Genomic DNA, 27503 nt, shown 5'->3' on the forward strand with positions numbered 1-27503 from the left:
TCAGCTTGAGTAATTTGGGAGTGGAGTTTATGGGATTCTTTAAATAAAAGATCATGTCATCTGCAAAGAGGGAGAGTTTTATTTCTTCTTTCCCTATTTGGATCCCCTTTATGTCTACACCTTGTCTTATTGCTGTAGCTAGGAATTCTAATACTAGGTTGAAGAGAAGTGGAGAGTGTGGACATCCTTGTCTTGTTCCTGAATAAAGAGGAAATGGCTTTAGTTTTTCACCATTGAGTATAAAGCTGGCTGTAGGTTTGTCATATACACCTTTATTGTATTGAGGAATGTTCCATGGATTCCTAATTTTGCCAAAACCTTCATCATAAAGGGGTGTTGGATCTTGTTGAATGCTTTTTCTGCATCTATTGAGATAACCATGTGGTTCTTATCATTGCTCCAGTTGATGTGATGAATAATATTGATTGATTTGCCTATTTTGAACCAGCTTTGCATCCCTGATATGAATCCTGTTTGATCATGCTTTATGATTTTTTGGATGAATTGTTGAAGTTGATTGGGCAAAATTCTGTTGAAAAGTTTTGCATCAATGTTCATCAAAGAAATGGGTCTATAGTTCTCTTTCTTTGATGAATCCCTGCCTGGTTTTGGGATCAGGTTTATGATGGCTTCATAGAATGTGTTCCGTAGAGAACTTTCTATTTCTATTTCATTGAAGATTTGGAGGAATATTGGTGTGAGCTCTGCTTTGAAGGCCTTGTAGAATTCCGCTGTAAAACCATCTGGTCCTGGACTTTTCTTAGCTGGGAGGTCTCTTATTGCTGTTTCTATTTCAATGCTTTATGTGGGCCTGTTAAGATGGTTTAACTCATATTGGTTTAGTTTTGACATGTCAATATTTGCTAGGAAAAGGTCCATTTCTGCCAAGTTCTCAAACTTATTAGCATAAAGTTTTGAGAAGTTATTCCTTTAAAGTGTTCTGAATCTTGATTGTTTCCGTGGTGATGTTTCCATTCTCATCTCCGAGTTTATTTATTTGGGTGTGTTCTCTTTTTTTCTGATAAGATTTGCTAAGGGTCTGTCAATTTTGTTAATTTTTTCGAAGAACCAACTCTTTGTTTTGTTGATCCTTACTATAGTTTATTTGGATTCTAATTCATTTAATTCTGATTTAATTTTAATTATTTCTTTCTGTCTACTGGATTGGGGTTTATCTTGCTGCTCTTTGTCAAGGAGGCTCAGAAGTCTCATGAAATTGTTGGTTTCAGATCTCTCTAATTTGTTGATGTAGGAATTCAGAGCTATAAACATGCCTCTGAGGACTTCCTGTCCTGTGTCCCAGAGGCGCTGGTAATTTTGTGCTTGTTTTCGTTGAATAGCATAAACACTTGAATTTCCTTTCTGATCTTTTCCATGATCCACTCGGGATTCAGCAGTGTGTTGTTCAGCCTCCATGTGTTACCGGACTATCTTTGGTGGCTTTTGTTGTTGAGTTTTAATTTTATTCCCTTGTGGTCCGAGAGAATGCAAGGTATAACTTCAATGTTTCTGAATTTGGACAAGTTTGCTTTGTGGCCTAAAATGTGGTCTATTTTAGAAAATGTTCCATGTGCTGCTGAGAAAAACGTGTATTCTGATGCTGCTGGGTGAAATATTCGTTAGATGTCTGTTAAATCTAGTTGATCTATGCAGTTGTTTAGATCTGCAGTTTCTCTGTTGAGTTTTCGCCGAGTTGATCTATCTAGTGGGGAGAATGGTGGGTTAAAATCCCCAACTATTTATGTCTTTGGATCTATGTGGGATTTGAGGGAATGTAGTGTTTCCTGAAGAATTTGGGTGATCCGTTGTTTGGCGAATGGATATTAAGAATTGTAGTATCCTTCTGAAGGGGAGATCTCTTAATTAATATGTAGCGACCTTCTTTTTCTCTTCTCACAAATTTTAATTTGAAGTCTATTTTATCTGATATTAGCATTGCAACTCCCGCCTGTTTATGGGGGCCGTTTGCTTGGTAGATTTTGTTCCAGCTTTTAACATTGAAAATGTGTTTGTTTTTATGGGCAAGATGTGACTCCTGAAGGCACCAGATAGAAGGACCTTGTTTTTTAATACAACTAGACAGTCTATGTCACTTAATTTGACATTTGAGTCTGTTAATGTTAAGAGATAGGACTGAGAGGTATTTGGGAGTTCCTGCAATGATGTCAATCTTCTTGGGGGCTGTGAAAACTGGGTTCTTCCTATGGTTCTTGGATTCTCAGTTTGGGTGCAGTTTCTTGACCTTTATTGTGGTCTTGTTGGTTTTCTATGTGTAGAACATCATTAAGAATCTTGTGTAGGGCTGGTTTGGTGGAGATGTATTGTTTCAATTTTTCTTTGCTATGGAAGGTTTTTATTTGGCCTTCAGTTATGAAGGAGAGTTTAGCTGGATACAGTATTCTTGGTTGATAGTTGTTTGTTTTTAGGGCATGGCATATACCATTCAAGGCTCTTCTTGCTTTGATTGTCACTTCTGAGAAGTCTGAGTTGATTCTAATTGGTTTCCCTTTATAGGTGATTAATCTTTTCTCCTTGACAGCTTTAAGGATCTTTTCCTTGGTCTGAGTTGATCCTGTGTGGATTATAATGTGACGGTGAGATGTCATATTCTAGTCTGGTCTATTTGGAGTTCTAAAAGCTGCTTGTATTTGAATAGGCCTATCTTTTTGCATGTTTGGGAAGTTCTCTGCTAGGATCCTGTTAAACAAATTTCCTAGACCATTAACTTCTGTTTCTAGGTGCTCCTCTACACCCATTATCCTTAGATTAGGCCTTCTAATGGTGTTTTCCAAGTGTTGGATAGATCTCTCATATTTCTTGGATTTCTCTTGGATGGTTGTATGTTCTTTCTCTACAATGTCTAGGCTGTCTTCAATCCCCAAGATTCGATCTTCTGCATGGTCTAACCTGCTGTCGAGACTTTCTATTTTGCTTTTTATTTCTTTTCCTTCTATTTGGTCAGCTTTGATGGCTTCAAATTCTTTGTTGAAGCTTTTTTTAAGATCTTGTATGAACTTCTTTACTTACTTAATTTGGTGTTCACTGTTTATTCTCAAATGATTTAGTTGATTGGTTATGGTTTCCTTGGACTCCCATTCCTTCTGTTGGGTTCCATTCAGCATTCTGTTTGTGGTCTCCCTGACTTCCTTCAGCTCTTTGTTAATGGATTCCATGAATGCCTTTAGTGATCTTTGTGTATTTTCATCCTGCTCTCTCAATTCCTATATTACTCTTTGATTAGCTTCCTCCCGTTCTTGAGATTCTTATAGTTCTCTTTGAGTGTTCTTAAGCTGCTGTGTTAAGTGTGTACACAATGGGGGATAAGGTCTAATAATCGACTACGGGTTTATCTGAGGATGTGCAGAAAAGCAATTAAGTCACATAAAGAATGAAAGAGAAGAACAGGTGAAAAGGATAAGAAAGAAAGAAAAAAAGATCAGAAGTTCAGTAGAGCTAAACAAAAATCAAGACAAAACATTAAAAAAACAAAAAAAGAGGAATAAAAATGCACACACACTTATACCCCTAAAATAAAATTCTAAGAGGAAAAAAAGTTACTAGAAAACAATTTTTTTCAAAAAAGGTAAAAATTAAATAAAAAAAAAAAGCATTTTTAGAAAAAAATTTTTTATAAAAGATACAACAACAACAAAAAATCTTCTTTGATTTTTTGGAGATGGGTGGGAAAAACCTTGTGTCTCCCTTGTGTCCGTAACCAGCCTCTTGTTGGAGTCTCTGGTCTGCTTGTGTTCCTGTGGCTTGGTTGGTTACTTAATCAGTTTCTTTGAACAGGCAGAAAAATGCTCTGCGATCCTCCTCCCAGGTGAGTTCAATGGGTGGAAGATGGCTTTTTCCTCGAGTTTGGAGATGCTGTGATGATGCTAGGTTCTGGGTAGAATTGAGGCCTTTCAGCAAACATTAGCTTTTCCTGGGGGCTGGTTTGTGAGAAACTCATAGAGTCCAGCCTGGAGCCATTCTCAGGGTTTCTTTTTACTGAATTTCAGTTGATTGTCGAGGCTGCTAAAGGGAGGGGCAGCCTCTGGCTCTGATTACCAGGTGAAGAAAGCCACTCCTGGTGCTGGCACCAGAGCTAGGTGACTTTTCCCTGGGTGGAGTTGAGTCTGGCAGGTGAGGTAAGGCTATTGTGACCTACTAGATGACCTTAGATTTATTCCAGGGCCTGAGTTGGAGCTAGCAGCTCCTCCGAGCTTTGTCAGTATCCAAGATGGAGATCTCCTGTACTGGGGGTGGGGAGGGGTGGCCTTCCCTCCTCTGCTCCCTGCGAAGGAGTGAGGACATCAGGCTTCTACTCACGCCGAGCCTTGGTTCCTGGGTCGTCTCTGGTCTGCGAACTGCAGGATAAAGATGTCTACTCCTTGTCGGTTCCTGTTGGTGTTGAGTGGAATCCACTTGCCCACCACGTCTGGCTCCTTCATCCCGGACTCTCTGTGATTCAGGTATCACGCCTGCTGTCGCTTCCGCCACTGCTGCCACGGCTGTGGTGGCTGCTGGCAAGTGCCCAGGGCTGTCTCCTTGTCTGTATTTTCTCTCTCTGTCCTCACTCTCTGTCCTGTGAAGGCACACTTGTTGTGATTCTATGGCTTAGGACTGTTCCCTGGAACTCTAAAACTGCTTTCTATGCCAGAGCTTGTTTAGCCTACAGCTTCTCGTCTGCAATCTTCCTGGAACATCCTGGAAGTTTATTCATAATGCAAGAATTACAATCACAACTCACCAAACAACAGAGCACCCAAATTTATGCAAGAAACAATATTTTCCCTCAAATCACAATAGCTCCAAAGACTTGAATTGTTGGGGACGTTAACACACCACTTTCCCCACAAGACAGATAAACTCAGAAAAACTCAACAGAGAAAACACAGATCTGAACAACTGCATAGATCAACTAGATTTAACAGACATCTATTGGATATTCCAACTAGCAGCATCAGAATATACGTTTTTCTCAGCAGCACAAGGAATACTTTCCAAAATAGAACACATTTTAGGCCACAAAGCAAACTTGTCTAAATTCAGAAACATTGAAGTTATACCTTGCATTCTCTCAGACCACAAGGGAATAAAATTAGAACTCAACACCGAAAGCCACCAGAGATAGTCCACTAACACATGAAGGCTGAACAACACACTGCTGAATCACGAGTGGGTCATAGAAAAGAACAGAAAGGAAATTCATATATTCATGATATTCAACAAAAATGAACACGCAAATTACCAACTTCTCTGGGACACAGCAAAGGCAATTCTTAGGGGCAAGTTTATAGCTCTGCATTCCTACATAAACAAATTGGAGAGATTTGAAACCAACAATTTCATGAGACATCTGAGCCTCCTTGAAAAAGAGGAGCAAGATAAACCCCAATCCAGTAGACAGAAAGAAATAATTAAAATTAAAGCAGAATTAAATGAATTAGAATCCAAAAAATATAGAAAGAATCAACAAATCAAAGAGTTGTTTGTTCAAAAAAATTAATAAAATTGACAGGCCCTTAGCAAACCTTATAAGAAAAAGAAGAGAACTCACCCAAATAAATAAACACAGAGATGAGAATGGAAACATCACCACAGAAAAAAACAAGATACAGAACATTATAAGGGAATACTTCTCAAAACTTAATGCTAATAATTTTGAAAACTTAGCAGAAATGGAACTTTTCCTAGCAAATACTGATATGCCAAAAATAAACCAAGATGAGTTAAATCATTTTAACAGGCCCATATCAAGCATTGACATGGAAAAAGCAATAAGAGACTTCCCATCTAAGAAAAGCCCAGGACCAGATGGTTTTACAGGGGAATTTTACAAGGCCTTCAAAACAGAGCCCAGAGCCCACACCAATACTTCTCCAACTCTTCAATAAATTGAAAGAGAAAGTTCACTACTGAAATCATTCTATGAAGCTATGATAGCCCTCATCCCAAAACTAGGCAGGGACTCATCAAAGAAAGAGAACTATAGACCCATTTATTTGATGATCATTGATGCAAAACCTCTCAACAAAATTTTGACCAATCGACTTCAACAATTCATCCAAAAAAAGTCATACACCACGATGAAATAGGTTTCATTTCAGGGATGCAAAGCTGGTTCAGTATACACAAATCAATTTATTCATCACATCAACAAGAGCAAGTATAAGAAACATATGGTTATCTCAATAGATGCAGAAAAAGGATTTGACAAAATCCAACATCCATTCATGATGAAGGTTTTGGAAAAATTAGGAATCCATGAAACATTCCTCAATACAATAAAGGCTGTATTTCACAAACCTACAGCCACCATTATACTTAATGGTGAAAAACTAAAGCCATTTCCTTTTAACTCAGGAAGGAGACAAGGATGTCCCTTCTCCACTTCTCTTCAATCTAGTATTAGAATGCCTGCCTAGCTACAACAATACGACAAGATGAAAACATAAAGGGGATCCAAATAGGGAAAGAAGTAAAACTCTCCCTCTTTGGAGATGACATGATATTGTATGTAAAAAATGCCAAAGTCTGTACTCCAAAATTACTCAAACTGATTCAAAACATTGTCAAAGTAGCTGGGTATAAAATTAACCCTCAAAAATCCATGGCTTTTCTGTTTGCCAACAATGAGAAAAGTGTGGCTGAAATTAGGAAAGCAATTCCATTCGTAATAGACCCACAAAAAATAAAATACCTAGGAATTAACTTAACCAAAGAAGTGAAGGACCTCAATGATGAAAACTTTAAAAGTTTGAAAAAGGAAATCAAAACAGAACTTAGAAGTGCAAAAACTCCCATGCTCCTGGATTGGAAAGATCAACATCTTGAAAATGGCAATACTTCCCAAGGCTATCTACAAATTCAATGCGAAACCTATCAATATTCCAACCTCATTCTTCAAAGAAATAGAAGAGGCAATCCAAAAAGTCATATGGAACAATAAAAGACCCCAAATAGATAAAACTATCCTCAACAGAAAGAACAGTGCTGGAGGAATATCAATACCAAATTTCAAACTCTACTATAAACCTACTATGAACCTACAGTCCTATAGCCCTCTAATCTTCAATATGGGAGCTAAAAAAAAATAGAATGGAAGAAAGACAGCCTCTTCAGTTAATGGTGTTGGCTTGGTTAACTACTTGTAGAAAACTAAAGCTAGCTCGTTATATATTACCCTGCACCAAAATCAACTCCAATGGAGCGAAGACCTCGGAGTCAAAGCAGACACTCTGAAAACATTACAGGATCGAATAAGAAAAACCCTTTTTCTCCTTCGCTCAGGCTGAAATTTTCTTAATATAGACCCAGAAACACAACAAATTAAAGAAAGGTTGTACAAATGGGATTGCATGAAATTGCAGAGCTTCTGTATGACAAAGGACATCGCTAGCAATATCAATAGAAAGCCCACGGATTGGGGGAAGATCTTCACTAGCCATACAACGGACAGGGGTCTCATATTTAAAACATACCTGGAACTGAAAACATTAAATCCCCCAACCACAAATCTTCAAAGAAACAACTGACCAATAAATAAGTGGGCTAAAGACTTAAACAGAAACTTCTCTGAAGAGGAATGAAAGATGGCCAATACATACTTTAAGAAATGCTCAACCTCCCTAGCCATAAAAGAAATGCAAATCCAAACAACATCGAGATATCACCTCGTCCCAGGTAGAATGGCTATAATCAAGAACTCTAATAACAACACATGCTGGAGGAGATGTGAACAGAAGGGAACCCTACTGCATTGTTGGTGGGAGTGTAAACTTGTTCAACCTCTTTGGAAAGGAGTATGGAGGTTCCTCAAAAGACTCCAAATAGAGTTCCCCTATGACCCAGCAATCCCCCTTTGGGCATTTACACAAATATTCACAAACAAGATCACACTAAAGGTACCAGCAGGATATGTTTATTGCAGAATTATTTACCATAGTTAAGATATGGAACCAAACCTGATGCCCCTCAGTAGATTAATGGATCAAGAAAATGTGGTATATATATATATATATACCACAATGGAATTCTATGCGTGCATCATAAAGAATGACATTGCCCCATTTGTGAGGAAATGGAAAGACTTGGAAAAAATTATATTAAGTGAAGTAAACCAGGCCCAAAGAAACATAGGTCCCATGGTTTTCCTTTTTTCCAATAAATAGTATATGTCTGAATCAAGCAGAATAGCTCAGATATATTGATGTTAGGGAAATGTACCCTAAGATATGTACTCAAATGCTGTTTTCTTTCATGCGATTTTTTCTAACACATTTATAAGATGATATCTTTGTTGCTTTGTATGTCCCTCCCCTTTGGTATAACCCCTACTTTCACTGTATTTGATGTTGTTATAATTTGTGGAGGGTAAGGGCAAAAACAAATCGTTTAAATAGGGATACAGGTGGACCCATTGCAACAATGAGATGTACAAGTGGTTATGTCGAAAACGAACTTTCCAGCTTTGGTGTGGGGTGATTGTAGGCTTGGGTAGAGGGATGGGGGAGGATGGGATAGAAAGGGGAAACAAAGGAGCAGGCTACAATGCTTGATAAGAAATGTACTCATTATCTTGCTCATGTAATTGTAACCCCCTTGTACAATATTTTCACAATAAAAACAAATAATAATCTAGAAAAAAAAAAGAAAAGAAGCTAGGCTTAACACCTTTATAACTTTTAAAAACATCCTAATTGTAGAACATCATTGAAAGCAAGTTCCATTATACAAATAAACTTTTTAACCCTCCTTTGAAGGCCTTTTTAATTGTAATTTTAACACATACAAGGGGCAGTTTTAGCAATAATAATCAGATCATCACATCACTCATTTTAACCATCATGTTTTCAGTGTCTATCTGCAGGGAAAAAAGACCGAAGAAAGATGGGCCACTCAGCCCCGCCTATGGAATGGGCACACACCCAATCTGACTCTTTAAGGTTAGATGAACTGCGTTTATGCCAGCTTGCCCTCCTTTACCATGTGTGGACTCCTCCCAGGGCCAGTCCCACCATCTATGAAGCCCCCCCGCCAGGGTTGGTCCCACCATGCATGACCTGCTTAACTGCACTTATGCCTGCTCATCCTCACCCCTAAATATAGATCTTAGGTGGTCTTCTAAGTTTTCCCATTTTTGGTGGGGAGGTTTGAATAAAATACTGCTTTAGATAGACAGAACGGGTCATGTTTTGTAACAGTGCTAAATTGACCTTTACATTTAAATTTTTAACATTTATCCTGAAATTTTAGCCAAGGGAACTAAATCCCAAACTGCCGAAACATTTTAAAATATTAAATTTTAAAATAACAGATTTTCTAATTTCTACATTAAAGAATCCTTAAAAAGCCATTTAAAACAATGTGAAAGATTTTTTAATTTTTAGTAATGTCTAAATCCCTTAACCTTTTACATTTTAAACTTAAACTCACCCAATTTTTACAGCATGTTGACAATTTTTATCTTGAACATGTTTACAAACACATAGAAAACACACACATCTTAAAGCGTGCAAAAATCAAAATCAGTTGTACATAGATTTTTTTTAAGTTTTTTAACAAAAATTTAATACAGTATTTTTTTTAACTAAGTACCTTTGTTAAGCTTCATTTTCCCAGGCTTGCTTGTTTAGCAAGGCAATTCACCAACGGATCTTTTGAATACCTTCTGTTGCAGAAGGGCTGGTTGACGGGGTCACCTGAAAATAAACTGGCCTGAATTTTATCCAATATTAGACAAGAGCACTTTACAAATTGTTACATTGTCAGGACTCGCCGAAAAGTCCAAACCAGGTGCTTAGTCTTCCACACCCTCCGCTCAGGCAGCCTCCACAAGGAGAAATGCATCCCAAGGCCTGAAAGGTACCAGACTAGTCCAGTAACCTTTCACACCTCACAGTGAGGGGAGCATAACAGGTCTGTGGCTGAGCCCAGCCAGAGGCTGGAACTTTTATTTCCCCAGAGTTGTTCAAATAAATAACAAAAATATAAATAAACACAAAAACCAAGAATCCACCCTTAAAACAGGTACCAATTCTAAAACAGAACTAGACAACAAAGGCTGAGTTGGGGACTAATGGACCCTCAGTTCAACCCTACCAGAACTGCTCCATTCTCACTCAGCAAGCTGAAATCAGAGTCTGCTGAGTGAGCTGGCCACCCTCACCCAGAATTTCCCCACCTCAAAAATAGAACAGAAATGACACCAAAGTAAACAAGACAGACAAGTGGCCACAAAGACAAAATCAGATCTCCTTGAATTTGGCAACATCTCACCACCAGAGGATTTCTTTCTTTTTTTTTTTTTTTTACATAACTGCAAATGTTGACCCAGGGGCCTTCCAAGGTGGAGGAGAACTCCCAATCATCTTGGGGCAAGGGAAAAATGACCCTGGAAGCTATCCCCTCAGACTGACAGTCTCCCCCCCCATACTCAGAACCTCTGGGCCAAGTCCCGAGGCTAAGATCTTGCTGGTGGCACTTGGTGGTCAGTGGCAGATTCATCTGGCTTAGAGTTTTCCCTGCAGGCCCCTTTCAAAGTTATTGCTAGATCCTGCAGGTTCTCCCTTCCCCCACTGCCTCCTCTTCTAGAGAATAAGTCAACCCTTGATGTCATCCTAAAATTCCAAAAGTATTAAAATGGGAGAGCGCCTGAGGTGAAAGGAGCCTCTGGCCCCCACTTTTGTGGGGGCTCCAGGATGCTCACTGATCTGAAAATGAAATAAAATGAATCAGGAAAGGAAAGAAAGAGAGGCGCTGAATTAAAATGACAATGGCAACTACAAATGAGACAAAGAGAGCATGCATGTTGATCTCAAGCTCGAATCCACCCCTAAACCACGGTGGTGGAGGCCAGACGAGTTCCTGTCCCAAAGGATGGCAGAGGCCGGTGAGTCAATACCCAAGAGGTGGATAATCTACCCTTAACCCAGAGTGGCAGGGGCTGGACAAGTCATGGTCCAAAAGACGACAGAGTCCAGAGAGACCCCACTGGGGAGGGCTTCCCCAAGGGCCCAGGAAATGTCTTCCACCGGCCTGCTGGTTACCTTGTAGCACATCCGCCAACATTTCTTGCCAGCTCCAAAACCCTACTTGCAAGTCAAACATAAAACACTCAACATAAAGCAGCTGCACCCCCTCTTACCGGCTAGCTGGACGACTCGCTGATCAGGTATTTGGGTGGCTTATGGGGGGGCTATCCCAGAGGAGCTCCCACATAAAGTGCCCAGTTTTTGGACGCCCCCTCTCAGAACACCAGAGACCATGATCAATGCAAACAGCAAAGAGTCGTTTATTGCAAGCTGGAGTTTGGTCCTCTGTGCACTTGGTAACCGGTGATGCTAAGAGGCCCCAAGCATAAAATTGGCACAGCTTTTATATTATCAAACAAACAAGTTTAGGGGGTTTCCACACAAGCAAGTTCACAAGTTCAGGGGGTTTAAGTCCACCCTGATCGCACTTCCCTTTTTCAGCTGGAACACCTGGGCAACTGTTCTGTTTTTTAAGGGTGGGTAGGGTTGGTGGCAACCTGCTGTTTTTCTGAGAACTATTTTTCTCTTTGGCAGCACAGCTCTCTTTGGGGGTTACTTTGAGGGCAGCACAGCTCAAGGGGCTTGATCTTAAAATGGAATTACTTTAGTTCTTCAGTTAGGTCCTGAGTTCAAGCACCAGGAATGGTGTATGCACACACACACACACACACACACACACACCCCACATGGAGGCACCTTTGCCAAAAATGTATCATTCCATTATGTTCAGCTCCCTAATTGTCTGCCAGAAGGACTCTTGAATTAATTGTAGCAGTTTGTTTCAACACTGAAACATAGTCTTACAAAGACAGCATGAGTGCAGGGAACTTGGCCTGCCACAAAAGGTGGCACAAATAAAGGCTTCCTGTCAAAACAGACCACTGGGGAGAGAGATAGCTTGGGGTACAAACAAGCCTTTTTCTCCTGACTTTCAGAACCTGCGCACGTTCATCCTCATTAATTGGCCTGGATGAATTGTTTGTTATGCAGCTTTACAGGAGTGAAGATTTTTGTCTGCCTGTTCCAACAACGAAGTCGACTTCCTCCGGCAGCCTGGGGTATGGAGACTCAGCAGGCTACACTGGGAACAATGAGGGAGCCCGGGAACATGGATTGTCTTGAAAGCACTCTCTGTGCTATGAAATCATTCTATTCAAAGCAAATTTCCTAGCTGGGTGCCTTTCTTCATAGCAACTCTGGATCTTCACTGATACAAATACATGCATACATACACAGAAACATGGAGTTGCTGGCTCTTTTTTTTTGTGGCAGGTACTGAGGCTTGAACTGTGAGCCTAGACATTTTCCCTGAGCTCCCTTTGCTCAAGGAAACATTTTAGTGTGTATTAAACCATGATTACCCTAGGCTGGGGTACAGCTTGTACACCCACAGATGATCCAGGGATCCTAGGACCAGAATTCCACTCCCAGCACTGGCAAAAATACATTAAACCAACAAAAATGGAGGAGGAAAAATCAGAAAATGTTACACAACAGTTTTTACCTTTGTTTCCTTAGCACTGTGACCCTCCTGAGCCTCAATGACTTGGCTTGAAAATTGTATGTGACCTTGCATGGATGATGGCTGGGGGACTGTCAGTGAAGCTTGAGGCAAACCCAGACACCTAGGCCCTGAGATCAATCGTAGGACTGCCACCTACACACAGCTGAAGATCCTAGGAAACTCGTGCTTATCTATAGGAACACTAACAGAATATTTGACATATACTAATTGAATTACTAACTAGCTAGTCATTCTAATATAAGATTGTATGCAATAAATATAGGTCATTGATTAATTAGTACTTTATTAATTCTTCTACCATGATAATTGGAAGCATAATTTTATACCAAATAATTGGTAGTAATAGAATATATAAAAATAAGTTGCAGACATCACTCTTTATATTGGGTTATACACTAGAATCTACATAAATGTCTATCTGTGTCTCTCTGTATATATTTATAGATGCATATACATATGTAAATACGTACACACATGCACACACACACACACAAACAAACACACACACACTGCAATCTAAACATCTACCTGTTTATATATTGGTCATTCCTGTGGCTTGATCTCAGGTCCTCAAATTGGCCTGCCAACTTCATTTGCATCAGACTAGTGTGCTAACATGTAACCATTCATGAAGTGGGCCTGCTAGGCCCTGAGTTCAAGTAAGAGAGTTGCCAAAAACTTAATCCTGTTGGAAAAGCCAATTGTTCCACTTGTTTTCCGTATCTGTGAAAGTCCTGGGTCTCAGGAATGATGTAGAATACATAGGAAAACCTATGTCTTATGTAATAGGATGCAAAATGTTATATGTGTAATCATACTCACTCTCAAATACATAAGAAATAAAACACAAAATAAAATGAATACACTAACTGCAACATGTAATAAACACGTGTATGTAAATATAAATCATGTATTTCAAATATATACGAATATTATATATATATTATTTTTTCAAGTGCTAGGATTTGAATACAGGCCCTGGGAACAGGCCTGACTTTCTTGTCTTCCAGCACGGTGATCTTCCCATCCCCCACAGTGCTACAGATTTACTCACACCCTGAGTTCAAATCCCAGGCCTGACAAAAACAATGGCCTGAATTCCAAGCCAAGGAGCCACATAATATTTTAAGTATTTTAATGTATATATGTATGTATGTATGTATGTATTTTTATTTTTCAAGCACAGGGCTTGATCTCAGGTAGTGGCAATTCTGTCTCAGCATTGATCACTCTAGGCTGGGGTGCAACCACTGGACTCACAGACAAACCTGGGTTCCTGGGCCTCAAATGCTGAGAGGAAAACAATAATAAATAATGCGACACAGAAAAATAAAAACTGGCAACTTCCTAGTTTTACATTTGTTTTCTTTGCAAAGTGACCATCCTGGGTCTGAATGACACGGCTGCAAAATGTTGGTAACCTGGCATTTCTGAAGGCTGGTGGGCTACCAGGGAAGCCTTAGGCCAACACGGCAACATAGGAAATGTGTTTGAAGCACAGTCCTGACCCCTACCAATGGAGAGAGATCCTAAGAGTCTTGTTCCTATTCATAGGATTAGCGATGGAAGATTATGAATGGCAAAGTTGAATTAGTTGTTTCTGAATACTACTATACAATTAGATGGAGGGATTTTAGGAGACCAATGGATTTTAATGAATATTTTTGATACATTCAAAGAATACTATTAATTACATGGATGCAATAGATTTGGGACAGTGGTTGATTTTTTAATAATTCATTAAGGATGAAAACAAGAATATTAATTACATGGACGCATAATAAATACCCAAGAATTGGTAGGAATGCAGTGCATATACCTGAATAATGTATAGACATCACTGGCACTCTATAAAGATCTATATTTATTTGTGTACTGCCATCTGCATGTCAATCTGTTCTTATTTTGTCAACCCCTGGGCTCGATCTCAGGTGCTAGAAATACTTGTCAGCTCAATATGTCCCAAGCTGGTGTGCTGACACTCACCCATTCATGAATTGGGACTTATAGGCTGTGAGTTCTAATGCCAGCACTCACAAAAATTGAATCGTGGAGTAAGAATCCCATGGTGACACGTTTTCTGATTCTTTGAAAGTCCTGAGTGTAAGGTATGAAGTTTCATACACAGGCAAATCTATATCTTATGTAATATATGTAGTAAATATTTCATGTGTAATAATAGTCAATAAAATAAATGGTAAATAAATTAATAAAACAAAAAATAAAATGAATAACTACACTAAGTGAAATATGTGTTCAACATATGGGGCTCAATATCAGGGCCTGGGAACAGCCTGGCAGCTGAATAGGCTAGAGGCTTCTGTGCTGACAGTCAGCCATTCATGAATTGAGCCTTCTAGGCCCTGAATTTAGATCCCAGTACTGCCAAAAATGTAATCGAGGAGGAAGAAGCTGAGCGTGACACATGTTTTCTTTTTCTTTGAAAGTGCTCAGTGACAGGATGTATAATTCAGATGCAAATATATATGCTATGTAATAGGATATCATAAATGTAAAAAATGTCATTGGTGGAAGAATTGTCACTGCAATAAATGAAAAACAGATTGAATTAGTAGTGAATCATTCTAGGATAAAATTAGACACACTAGTTATAGGAGGTGGATTAAGTTTAATATTTTATTAAGCATTAATAGAATAAAAATTGCATGGAAACATAAATGCCTAATAATTGGTAGTAACACATGATGTATAATTTAATTATATAGACATATGTCGCATTCTATAAAATATGTAATTTATATACAGATGTATGTACATATAATTTTAATTAATGCTTTATTAATTGCTGAGACACATGATTAAATGGAGACATAACTTAATACCTAAAAATTGGTAGTAATATTATCTATAAATTAATAATGTACAGACATCTTTTGTGTATATAAAATCATATACAGCAACCTCTATCTATTTATAACTCTTTCACTCCTGGGGCTCTTTGGTTGAGTGCTTGACTAGTAAGCACGAAGCCCTGGGTTCGAGCCCTCAGTGCCACATAAAAAGAAAACCTAGAAGTTCAGCTGTCTTTCAATCAACTGAGTGCTAGCCTTGAGCACAAACGCTTAGGGACAGTGTCAAAGCCCTTACTCAAGTCGCCGGACTGTCAAAAAAAAAAAAAGGTAGAATATACTCACTGCAACTATAGAAGGACAGGACATCAAATACCTCATCACAGAGAAAGCTAGGAGTCTGGTGCTGACAGCTGTCACCTAACCTGACTTAGCCAGATGTAAACTGCTGTATCCCAGCTCCATGGGTTACCCCCATCATCCTGGCTTACCCTGGCTTACCCCCGACATCTTGGCTGCTTAGGGGCTTTAAATCCTGGCAGGAAGTCTGCTAGAATCTTTGAAATATGGCTTGAAATGGTAGAGCACTAGCCTTGAGCAAATGTTAGTAGAAAAGTATCCCCATGTTTTGAGCTCAAGCCCCATAAGTAACCTCCCCCAAAATAAAAACACCTCACTAAACTATTAGTTATGAAATGTTCCTCAAAGAATGTGAAACCACCTTAATTCTAATGATAGCTTGTGGAACAGAGCTTTGTGCTGAGTCTTTCATAGGGTGATCTGTGCTGAGTCCTGCACAAGATGGAGTGTGCTGAGTCCTTCATTGGGTGCTGGGTGCTGAGACTTTCACAGGATGCTGTGTGCTGAGTCATGCAAGAGTGCCATGTGCTGTGTCTTTCACAGGGTGCATTCTTTCAACTTGTCCTTGTAAGAGCTCCACAACTGAGATGATTATGCAGACAAGAATATTGAGGCTCAGATAGGTCCCTATGGCAGGGACTAAATTATGTATTACTGAAGACTAGTGAGTTGTGTCCTGCAGACAATTGTTTTGTTTTGTATTTTCTCAGTCACGAACCTTGAACTAGGGGCCGAGGCACTGACCCTTACCTCTTGGGCTCATGGCTAACACTCCACCATGTGGAGCCAAGGAGCCCGTTGCACCAGAAGCCATGGCCTAGGGTTCTATAGCTGAGGTCTGTCATCCTGCCTTCTCAGGATGCTGAGATCTGAGAACCTGGGTTCCAAACTATCCCAGGCAAAAAGGTCCTATGAGACTATCTTCAATTCACCACTAAGAAATCTGAAGTGGAAGCTGTGTGCTTGACGCTCATGTTTGTCATCCTAGCTACTCAGGAGGATGAGATCTGAGGATCATGGTTCAAAGCTAGCCTGGGCAGGAAAGTCCTTGAGGCACTTTGCTCCAATGGACCACCAGAAAAGCTGAAATGGCGCTTTGGCTCAAGTAGTAGAGCACAAGACTTGAGCTGAAGAGCTCAAGGACAGCACCCATGCCTAGACATCAACTCCTACAATAAAAAATGACAGAAAGAAACAAACACACTTGAAATAGAGAGCTGGGAATGTGCCTTAGGGGTAGAGTGCTTTGCATATATGAAACCCTGGGTTTGATTTCTCAGGACCACATCAATAAAAGAAAGCCTGAAGTGGTTCTGTGGCTCAAGTAGGAGAGTGCTCTCCTTGTACAAGAGAATCTAGGTACAGTGTTCAGGTCCTGAGTTCAACTTCCAAGAATGGTATATGGGCCCACACGCAGGCGCACACACGCGTGTGCACACACACACACACACAGACTAGGAGTGATGCTGTTACACAAAATGGTAAGGTACTGGGCTTCTTCACTGAGATCATGGTCAGCAAGTTAGCTCCGTGTTCCCAAAAGATAGCCACCCTGGGCCCAACTAGGAGAGGGCAAAAGTTTCAAAACCTGATGAGATTCACCAGCCCTAGAAGACAGAAAGCTTTGTGATGTCAGATATGTGCTTGGATTTCCCAAGCTTGCGAAAAACTAGGAGAGGCATCATAGGCCCAACATCGCCCTCAATGAAACATTTCATAAGCTTCAGTGCCCTAGTTGTCTGCCAGAAGGACTTCTGAATTATATTGAGAACTATATCTGAACACTGGTATATAGTCTCACAAAGGCAGGATAAGTGCACAGAACTTGGCCTGTCATGGGAGATGGCACAAATGAAAGCTTCCTGTCAAAACAGAGCACTGGGGAGAGAGATAGTTGCGAGTACATAGTGACCTTTCTCTCCTGACCTTCAGAGCCCGCCTGCACTACTCCTCACTATCTGACCCGGATGGAGTTGTTTGTTACACAGCAGTACAGGAATGAGGCCTTTTTTCTGCCTGTCCAGGAAATGAGAGAGATTTCGTCTACAAGGCCTGGGATACAGAGAAATCCACAGGTTATACTGGGACCAGTGAAAGGAGCCCTGGAACATGCAGTGTCATGAAAGCAGTCTCTGTTATGAAATCATTTTATTGAATACAAATTTCCTAGCTTGGTGCCATTCATCATAGCTACTCTGGAGCTTCACCTATAGGAATACGTCCATACATACACAAAGATATGGAGGTACAGGCTCTTTGATGGAACAGTTCCTGGGGTTGAACTATGATTCTAGGCATTGTCCCTGAGCTCCTTTTGCTCAAGGATAGTGCATTAACCTTGAATCACAGCCCCACTTTGGTTTTTTCTGTGATCTCTTAGAAATAACAGTGTCATGTACTTTCCTATGCTGGCTGGATTCAAACTAAGATTCTCTACATCTCAGCCTCCTAAGGAGCTGGGATTAAAGTCAGCAGCCACTGGTACTTTCTTTCTTCTTCATTTTTTAATCTGGACAATCTGACTTCTTAACAGGGTCATTCGAATGTCTTGAATTTATAAGTTAACTATCCAATGATCTTTATGGCTGTTTTCACTGAGAAGGATTTTCTTGCCTCATCTTCCCCTCTGGTCACAGGTTTGAAGCCAAAAGTGAGAAATGAGTGTCACAGGAATTGGGAGAAAATATCCACAGGACATGCCAGTTCTGTCACTTAGCATTGAGCTGCAGTGAATTTACTGTCTCAGGATGAGAGGACTGAAAGCTGCAATGATTCTCATAATGTCTGCATTGTTCCTTTTGCACATAAAATGATCTAATAATTATGTGTTGTGTGTCTCCAACCTTAAGTATCTAGAACACACTAGAAGCATTTTCTTGTATCTCTTTTCCTCTAGTGCCTCTCGAGATTTACAATGAGGTTTTGTGTGGAGCACTCCTCTGTGTATCCTTGAGAAAAGCTGCTTGAATCCTCTTCGGGAAATCGCCATTCAAAGTCAGCCTGAGCAGGAAGTCTGTGAGACTCTTATCTCCAATAAACCACCAGAAAACTGGAAGTGGAGCAGTGGTCCAGAGGAAAGAGCTCCAGCTTTGAGAGAGAAAGCCAAGCAGGAAACACAGGCTAGAACAGGCAGGAAAGCCTGGGAGGTGCTTATGTCCAATTAATGACCAGATGGCTGGAAGTGGAGCTGTGGTGGCGGTAACACCTCAGCCTTGGGAAAAACAGCCAAGGAACGCATCGGGCCCTGAGTTTAAGCCCTGGGATGACCACAAAAAAATTTTCAAAAAGAGAAGGCCAAGTTTTTTTTATCAACGCCCTACCTACTTATGTGTGTATATTACCTCCCTGAGTGCAAACAGACTGTATGCATTGCTTCTTCTTTTATTTACTTGTTCATTTTTTCAAATATGCTCCTAGTGCATACTGCACCATTTTCTTCATTTCAGACCCATGGCTTTTCTCTTCGAGGTTTCCAGTCCTGTGTCATTATATGATGAACACTGCAGCTCTCAGCAGCCTTTATTTACATTAATTATTAGGCCAATGCAGGACCAGTCACAAATCAGGCAGGGGAAAAGAAGATCAGGTTTTGTAGAAGTAACCAGTATTCAGAAAATTAAACTAGGGGACTTAAAATGGTAGCATACTTATGTAAAAACTACCATTAAGGAAAAGATGAAGGGGCTGGGAATGTGGATTAGTGAGAAAGTGCTTGCCTAGCATGCACGAAGCCCTGGGTACGATTCCTCGGTATCACATACAAAGAAAAAGCCAGAATTAGTGCTGTGGCTTAAGTAGTAGAGTGCTACAGACAGTGCCCAGACCTTGAGTTCAATCCAAAAACTGGCAAAGAGATACCTAAGTAGGTAGGTAGGTAGATTAGATAGATAGATAGATAGATAGATAGATAGATAGATAGATAGATAGATAGATAGATAGATAGATAGATAGATAGATAGATAGATAGATAGATAGATAGATAGATAGATAGATTAGATAGATAGTTTAGATAGATAGATAGATAGAAAGTTGATAGATAAATCTGGTCTTGGATGTCAGAAGGAAGGAAGGGAACACTTTCCATTCATGAGGACTTCTGCAGTGTGCTAGGTCACCAGCATCACCTTCACACAATGACAGAGCAGGAAGACTGTCTCTTTCCCACTTCTAAGGTAGCCAAAGGCCCCAGAGCCACGAGGGCAGAGCTAGGTTCTAACTCAGGGGCTTGGAAACAGAAGAGAAACAGCCCTGCCTCTAGTTGGTCTGGGGATTTGCATTAATTAAGTGGAGAATGAAGGAAGGAGAATGGACTGGCAGAGGTAGAAGGGCTTCAAATCTGACAAATGGAGAGTCAAAAACCCACTCCCTAAGACCAGAGAGCAGGGCTTTTCTACTCTGTTCCTCCCCTCTCCCTCACTAAACTGGCTCTCTATTGGTAACCTAAAGATAGCCTGAGGCTCCCTTCACCTGAAGGAGGAAGGTTAATTAGTCATTATTTGAAGAGGCTGATAAAAGCCTGACCCTGGTGTAACTCTAACAAATATTTCAGGTTTCCATTCATTGCTGGTTGTTCCTGGAATGAATGAAGTGGTTTGGCAGCTCTCTTCCCTGTTGAGTGTGTACATTCTGCCTCTTAATCCTGCAGGGCTAGGTCTCAGCACCTAGCCTGGCTTTTGCAACTGTTTTCTTTCCTTCAAATACAGTGTTACACTGGATTTCATCCTGTTAACAGGGCTAGGGCTTGGATTCTGAGAACTCCATTTGAACCCCGGATGGGTCGTTGATGTTTCTTGCTTTCTTCTATAGCTCAGGAACTCTAAGAACATTTAGAGTGCAAGTAAATTCTCATCACCAAGGGAAACACAAGAAGCTCTTGTACATCTGACCTTTCAGAAATGGAAGTCAGAGTGTCAAAGACTTCCCTGCCCTGATTGGCTTCACCCTGTGTTCCTGAGACCTTAGCCTCCGGAGCTAGGTTGATGGGCGTGAGCTACTGGAGCTCTGGTAGGTTCAGAACTGTAATGACATTGACAATAGAAGTCAAATGCTTATTGCAAATTGTTTGGGGAGCATATTATGCCTTTCAACAATGGACCGTTCAGAACCCTGTAGGACACAAGGTTACAATGCTAGAGTCTGAGAGGCTGGGTATATGGATCTGCTACACTTGAACCTGGAGCTCTAACTGCAATTCTGGTGTACATCAGTGTTCATTTTCCAGAGAATGTTCTCCTCATTAATAAATAGGAAAAGTACTTTGATTAACCCTCACTTTTTTTTCCAGGTGTATGTCTCGAACTCAAGCCTGGGCACTGTCCCTGATCCCTTCAGCTCAAGGCTAACACTCTACCACTTTAGCCACAGCGCCACATAGGGTCTTTTGGTGGTTCACTGGAGATAAGAGTCTAACAGGCTTTCCTTGCCTAGGTTGTCTTTGAACTCTGGTCTTCCGCTCTCAGTCTACTGAGAACCTAGGGTTCCAGCTGTGAGCCACTGTCATCTGGCCTATTGTTTTTGACACTTCTGGGGCTTTATCTTAGGGCCTGGGTACTGTCCCTGAGCTTCTTTTTCTCAAGTCTAGCCACTTGAGCCACTCCACAGCTTCTGGCTTTTTCTGATTATGTGGCAATGAGGATTCAAACCCAGTCATTCATGCATGTTGAGCATGAGCAAGCTCTTTACCACTAAGCCACATTTCTACCCCACCCTTCCAATTTTATCCCTCACCTGCCTATCCTCAAGAAAAGGTTTCTGAATATAAACGTTCTAAAGAGATCCCAATGGGAAGATGTCCAAAGATAAGACAAAGCTCATACTTGGGGCAGACTATAAACATGTGAAGACTGTGACAAACGCTTCTATTTAATTATGTACTGTGTTTCAACACAATAAAATATTAATGAAAAATGAGTCAATATCCTAAATTATTGTGTTTAATTTTAAAATATATGTGCAAAATGTAAAAAAATTATGTGTATAATAATACTAAATACAATAATCAATAAATGAATCAAAGAAAAATAAAATACAAAATCAATAATAAAAATCATAATGTGAAATTAACATACATATGTAAGTATATATATTACATATGTATAGAAATATTTTTTCTCTTGCAGGACCTTCATTCAGGACATGGGGATTCTAGCCTGAATTTCTTTTCCTCAAGGACAGTGAGCTCTGCCTTCAACCATGCTGCAAAAGAGTTACCTGGATGGTGAGCTAAAATCCTAGCAATGGCAGAAATACTGGCCCCAGTTCCAAGACAGTGACTTAGCTTTTATTAATGGAAGCAGTTATGTATTTTTAGTTCCATACTGAACATTTTAAAAAAGCAGTGTAGAATTTTGTACAGCTATTCAGACGTATTTCCCTGAGTGCTTCTCTGAGAATTACATTGTTTCTCTTCTTTTATTTTTTTTTATTTTAAAAATGTTGTACAGATTGGTTACAGTTACAGGAGCAAGTTAATGAGTACATTTTCTATTGAGCATTGTTGACTCCTCCTTTGTTTTGCCCTTACTATCCTTTCCCTCCCATCTCCACAACTACCTCCCCCTGCCGAGGTCAGTGACTTAGTTTTCCATTTTTTGTTGGCACAGGCTTTGAACTCATGTAGTGGCAACTCTTCCCTCACATTGCTAAAGATTTACCAAGATCCTAATTTTAAATCCCAGGCTAGGAAAGAAAACTTGCAGAAATTCCAAACCAGGGAGTTTTATTTTTTTTAATTTAGTTAAATGATTAATTAATTAATTAATCAATTAATTAATTTTTGGCCAAACATAGGGCTTGACGTCATGTCATGGAAACTCTGCCTCAGCTTGGATCTCCCTAGGCTGGGGTGCAGTCTCCAGACACTTAGCCAATCCTGAGATCCTAGGCCTAGAGGGATTTTAGGAAGAAAAAAAAGCTGGAAAGCACAAAAAGTGGTGAGGTGCAGAGTGCTGGGGTTTTAAAATTTTTTTCTTTGCATGTTGACCATCCTAGGTCTGAATGATATGGCTGCAGTATACTTGACCTGTCATTGCTGAGGGCTGGTGGGATATCAGTGAAACCATAGGCCAACCTGTCAACATGGCCCTGGATTCAAATCCCAGTCCTGACACCAACGGCAGGAGATCACAAGAGACTCATTCCTATTCATAGGAATACTGATTAAAAGTGTAGTTCATGCACCAGTCTAGTCTAAAATTGGATGCAATAATAGTAGAATGCTGATTGATCTTAATTAATACTTTATTAATCATGAAAAGAATAATATTCCTTCAATGGAGGTATAATAAAGATCTAAGATTTAGTAGGAAAGTTGTAGGTGTCATTTAATCATAGATAGACAGCCCTGGCACTCTTTACCCATATATATTTATTTATATACCACCATCTGCCTATCCATGTATCACTGTTTTGGCCAAACCTGGGGGTCGATCTGGGAACCACCTGACAGCCACATTGGCTAGAGGCTGCCATGCTCAAACTCACTCATTCTTGAATTGAGCCTGTTAGGCACTGAATTCAGATCCTAGCACTGTCAGGCTTGATGAAGAACACATCTAAAATCTAGATGCTTTGTGATAGGATGTAAACAATGTAATAAATGGTATATGTATCATCAGAGTCAATAAAATAAATGGTAAATAAATGAATAAAACAAGAAATAAAATAAATAACCACAGCAAACACAATATGGACTGAACATCTGTACGGAATTACAAATCCTAACTTTAAAATGTATGTAAGATGAAGTTTTCCAGGTCTGAGGCTTGAATTCAGCCCCCCCACTACAAGGAGGGAATGGCGGGAGACCCTGAGATACTTGTTTCTGAACCTAGGAGGAGTCATGGAAAGCAATCGATCTTATCCCTGAATGAGTACTTCCTGCATGATGGGAGTAGGAAATGATAGGCAAGACTCATGGAGTATTGATTATTTGTAAAGAAGAGTTGATGAAGCATGATAATTATCATCACAGTCATGAAAAGGAGGCATCCAGAAAGTTCCAAGAAATGGTAGTCACACAGAATGAATTCCATTACAAGTCACCATCTCTCCTACTCTACACAAATATGTACTTATTTGCATACTACCTTCAGCTTATGAATGGATGACTATTATGCAACCCAGTTTCCCCCCGCCAGGGGGTCCTCAATCTCAGGTCCTGGGAATGGCCTAGGTCCTTCGTGGCTCACAGGCTGTTGTGCTCATGTGGACCCATTCGCCAATTGGGCCTGCTAGGGCCGGAGTTCAGATCCCATCCCTGCCAAAAGATTCATCTAGATGTCCAAGGCCAATCTTTGCACCTGTTTTTCTTTTCTGTGCGAGTCTTGGGTCTCAACTAGGATTGAGAATAAATGGACCACCCTGTGGCAATGGGAATAAGTTGTTATCCATGTCAGTCCAGGTATACTTGTCATCATATACTCAAGAAAATACACAATATATCCATGAATAGCATACAAAATAAAGAGAATAACTACACTCAATGCACGATGAAGTCCACACACGGATGTGAATATACATCCATTGTTTCAATGATGCATTGAGGACTATTAAGGCCTCCCTGGGGCTCGATCTCAGTTCCAGGGAATGACCCAGCTCCTTAGTGGGTCACAGTCTGGTGTGATCACGTGAACCCATTGGGCAGTCGGGCCTCCTAGGCTCTGAGTTCAATTCCCAGCACTGCCAAAATTTCACCCTGATGTGAAAGGCCAGTTGTTGCATCTGTTTTTCTAGGCTGTGAAAGTTCTGTGTCTCAGCTAGGATGGAGAATGTATAGGCAAGTCTATACTCATGGGAATAGTTTGTCATCCAGTTCACCAGAGTTATGTCTGTCATCCTATACTCAAGAAAATACATAATACATCAATGAATAAGACACAAAATAAAGAGAAGGACTACACCAAACACAAGATGCCACCCACCAATGTTTAGAAATATAGATCCTCTGTTTAATTATGAATTTATGGCTGTATTGGCACCCACCAGGGCTGGAACTCAGGTCCTGGGAATGGCCTAGCTCCTTAGTGGCTCACAGGCTGGTGTTGTCAACATGTCCCTTTCACTCATTGGGCCTGCTGGCCCTTGAGTTCAAATCCCAGCACTGCCAAAATATTCAACCTGATGTGAGAATCCAATTGATCCACCTTTTTTCCTGTCCTGCGAAAGTCCTGGTTCTCAGCGCAGATGGAGAATGCTATATAGGCACCTCTATAGCCATGGAAATAGGTTTTCATCCATGTCAGCACAGTTATATCTGTCACCATACTCAATAAAATACACAATATATCCATGAATAAGTCACAAATTAAAAAGAATAACTACAATGAACTCAAGATGCATACCACTCCTGTAGGTAAAGAGAGATCTTATGTTTAAAAAAGGTGGGCTTATTATTTTGTCCAGTGCTGGGCCTTCAAATCAGGCCCTGGACCAGGCCTGACATTCTAGTCTTCAAGGATGGTGAGCTTCAATTCTCCCACAGTGAAACAGAGCTACCCAGACCTGAGTTCAAATCCCCGCACTGACAAAAGATTCATTCTGATGTCAGAAGCCAGTTGTTACACACGTTTTCCTCTCCTGTGAAAGAAGAGGATGGCGAATGCATAGGCAACCCTACAACCATGGCAACAGGTTGTCGTCCATGTCAGCACAGTTATACCTGCCACCATACTTAGTAAAATAAACAATACCTCCATGAATTAGAGACAAAATAAGGAGAAGTGCACCAAACACAAGATGCTGTCCACACATGTATGTCAATATTAATCCTATGTTTAAATTATGAATGTATGAAATTATGAACTTATAGTGGACCACCCTGGAGATCAATATCAGATCCTGGGAATAACCTAGCTCTTTGGTTGCTCACAAGTTGGTGTGTTCACCTTGATTTATTGGCCAATTGGTCCTTCTAGGCCCTGAGTTCAGATCCCAGCAATATTAACAAGTGGATCGTCAAGTAAGAAGCCGAGGGTGAAACTTGTTTTCCTTTTCTCTGAGAATTCTAGGTGTCAAGCATGATGGAGTACATTTCTACAAACCTAGTGCTCTGTGATAGGATGTCATCAATGTAATAAACGAAATGGGTTTCATATAGTAAAATCAATGGTAAATAAATGAATAAAACAAAAAATACAAGGAACAACCACACCAAACATGTATGGACTGAACATCTATAGGTAAGTATAAATCCTATCTTTACAATGTATATAAATAGTATGTTTTCCAGGGATGGGGCTTGAATTCAGGACTAGTGAACAGGCTTGATTTTCTTATCCTCAAGTACGGTGATCTTCCCCTTCATCCACATTACTGCAGATTTACCCAGATCCTTAGTTCAAATCCAACACCTGGCAGAATAAATAGCGGGAATTGCAAGCCAGGGAGCTAATTTTATAAAACTTTTTCTCAGCACTGGGCTTGAACTCAGGTCGTGGTAACTCTGCCTCAGCTTCAATCACCCTAGGCTGGGGTGCAGCCACGGGACTCACAGCTGATCCTGGGATCCTCGACCCCCAGGCCTTTCAGGGAAAACAATGTACAGAAAAACTGTGGCCTTTTTAGGTTTTCTTCCTTTGCACGTGACCCTCCTGAGTCTGAATTACACTGTTGCAAAAAGTACTTCACCTTGCATTGCTGAAGGCTGGCAGACTATTGGGGAAGCCATAGGCTCACATGGCAATATAGGCCCTGACCAACCAATGGCAGGAGATACTAAGAAATAGGTTTCCAACCATAGGAATAACAATGGAATGTTGTCAATGTCACAGAATGGGTTGTTCGTGAATAGTGCTCCATAAAATTAGGCAGCATGATTTCAGGAAGCTGATTGATTTTATTTAATATTTATGAAGCATTAAAAGATTATTATTACTTACAGGAACACAAAGATTTCACGACACTGATTTCTTTTAAGAAAGAAAACAATTACATTACTTACATGGACACATAATAAATACCCAAGAATTGGTAGGAATGTAGTCTATATAACTAAATAATGTATAGACATCTCTGGCACTCTATAAAGATATATATTTATTAGCTTACTGCCATCTGCATGTCAATCTGTTCTTATTTTGTTAACTCCTGGGCTCAATCTCAGGTCCTGGGAACAGTCTGTCAGCTCAATTTGCCCCAGGAGGACATGCTGACACATAATTTCATTATGTGTCCATTTTATGAATGTGATTGTTTAAATGCTTAATAAAGTATTAACTTAAATTGATTAGTGTCCTATAATATAATTGTGTATAATTTTATCATAGAATCATTCAAGAAATACCCATTCAATCATGACATACATAATATTCCATTGGGTATCATATAGATAGAAACAAGTTTCTTAGGATCTCCTGCCATTTGGAGGTGGAAGGATCAGGATTCAAACTGTGGGCTCCAGCTCCCACCACATCAACCCGAGAATAGGGTACTCACCAGTCTGTCCAAGAACATCAGAAAGACCAATGATTAGGCAGGCACCAGTGGCTCTCAGCAGTCCTCCTTGATACTTACAAGGCTGTGAAAGGAGGATCATGGTCAAAGTCACCCAAGCCAAGAAAGTCCTTGAGACCCCTTTCCAACTTCAGTGCCAACATATCAAGTGTGGAGGGCCAGCCTTGAGTAAAAGCAGCTCACAGACTGTGTCCAGATCTTTAGTTCAAGCTCCAGGATTGGCAACAAACAGACATACACAACAAACTGTGCAGCCATCCAGCTAAAGCAGGTTACCCTCTTGTCCCCAACTGCATTGGACAGAGTTCCCTGGGAAAAAGGCTAGGGTAGCCGCTG

General features: G+C 40.3%; 1 long non-coding RNA gene across 1 annotated transcript; it reads right to left on the reverse strand.

Moving 5' to 3' along the window:
• Window positions 1-4611: 4611 nt before the first annotated feature.
• On the reverse strand, window positions 4612-11319 carry LOC122126547. The gene is made up of 3 exons (XR_006150969.1): window positions 11135-11319; window positions 9586-9689; window positions 4612-4692 (listed from the first exon to the last, which is right to left on the reverse strand). It is a non-coding gene; the product is annotated as an uncharacterized LOC122126547 (long non-coding RNA).
• Window positions 11320-27503: the final 16184 nt, after the last annotated feature.

The sequence above is a fragment of the Dipodomys spectabilis genome, unplaced genomic scaffold (assembly GCF_019054845.1).
Source record: "Dipodomys spectabilis isolate Male_0828 unplaced genomic scaffold, ASM1905484v1 ptg000284l, whole genome shotgun sequence".
NCBI lineage: Eukaryota > Metazoa > Chordata > Mammalia > Rodentia > Heteromyidae > Dipodomys > Dipodomys spectabilis.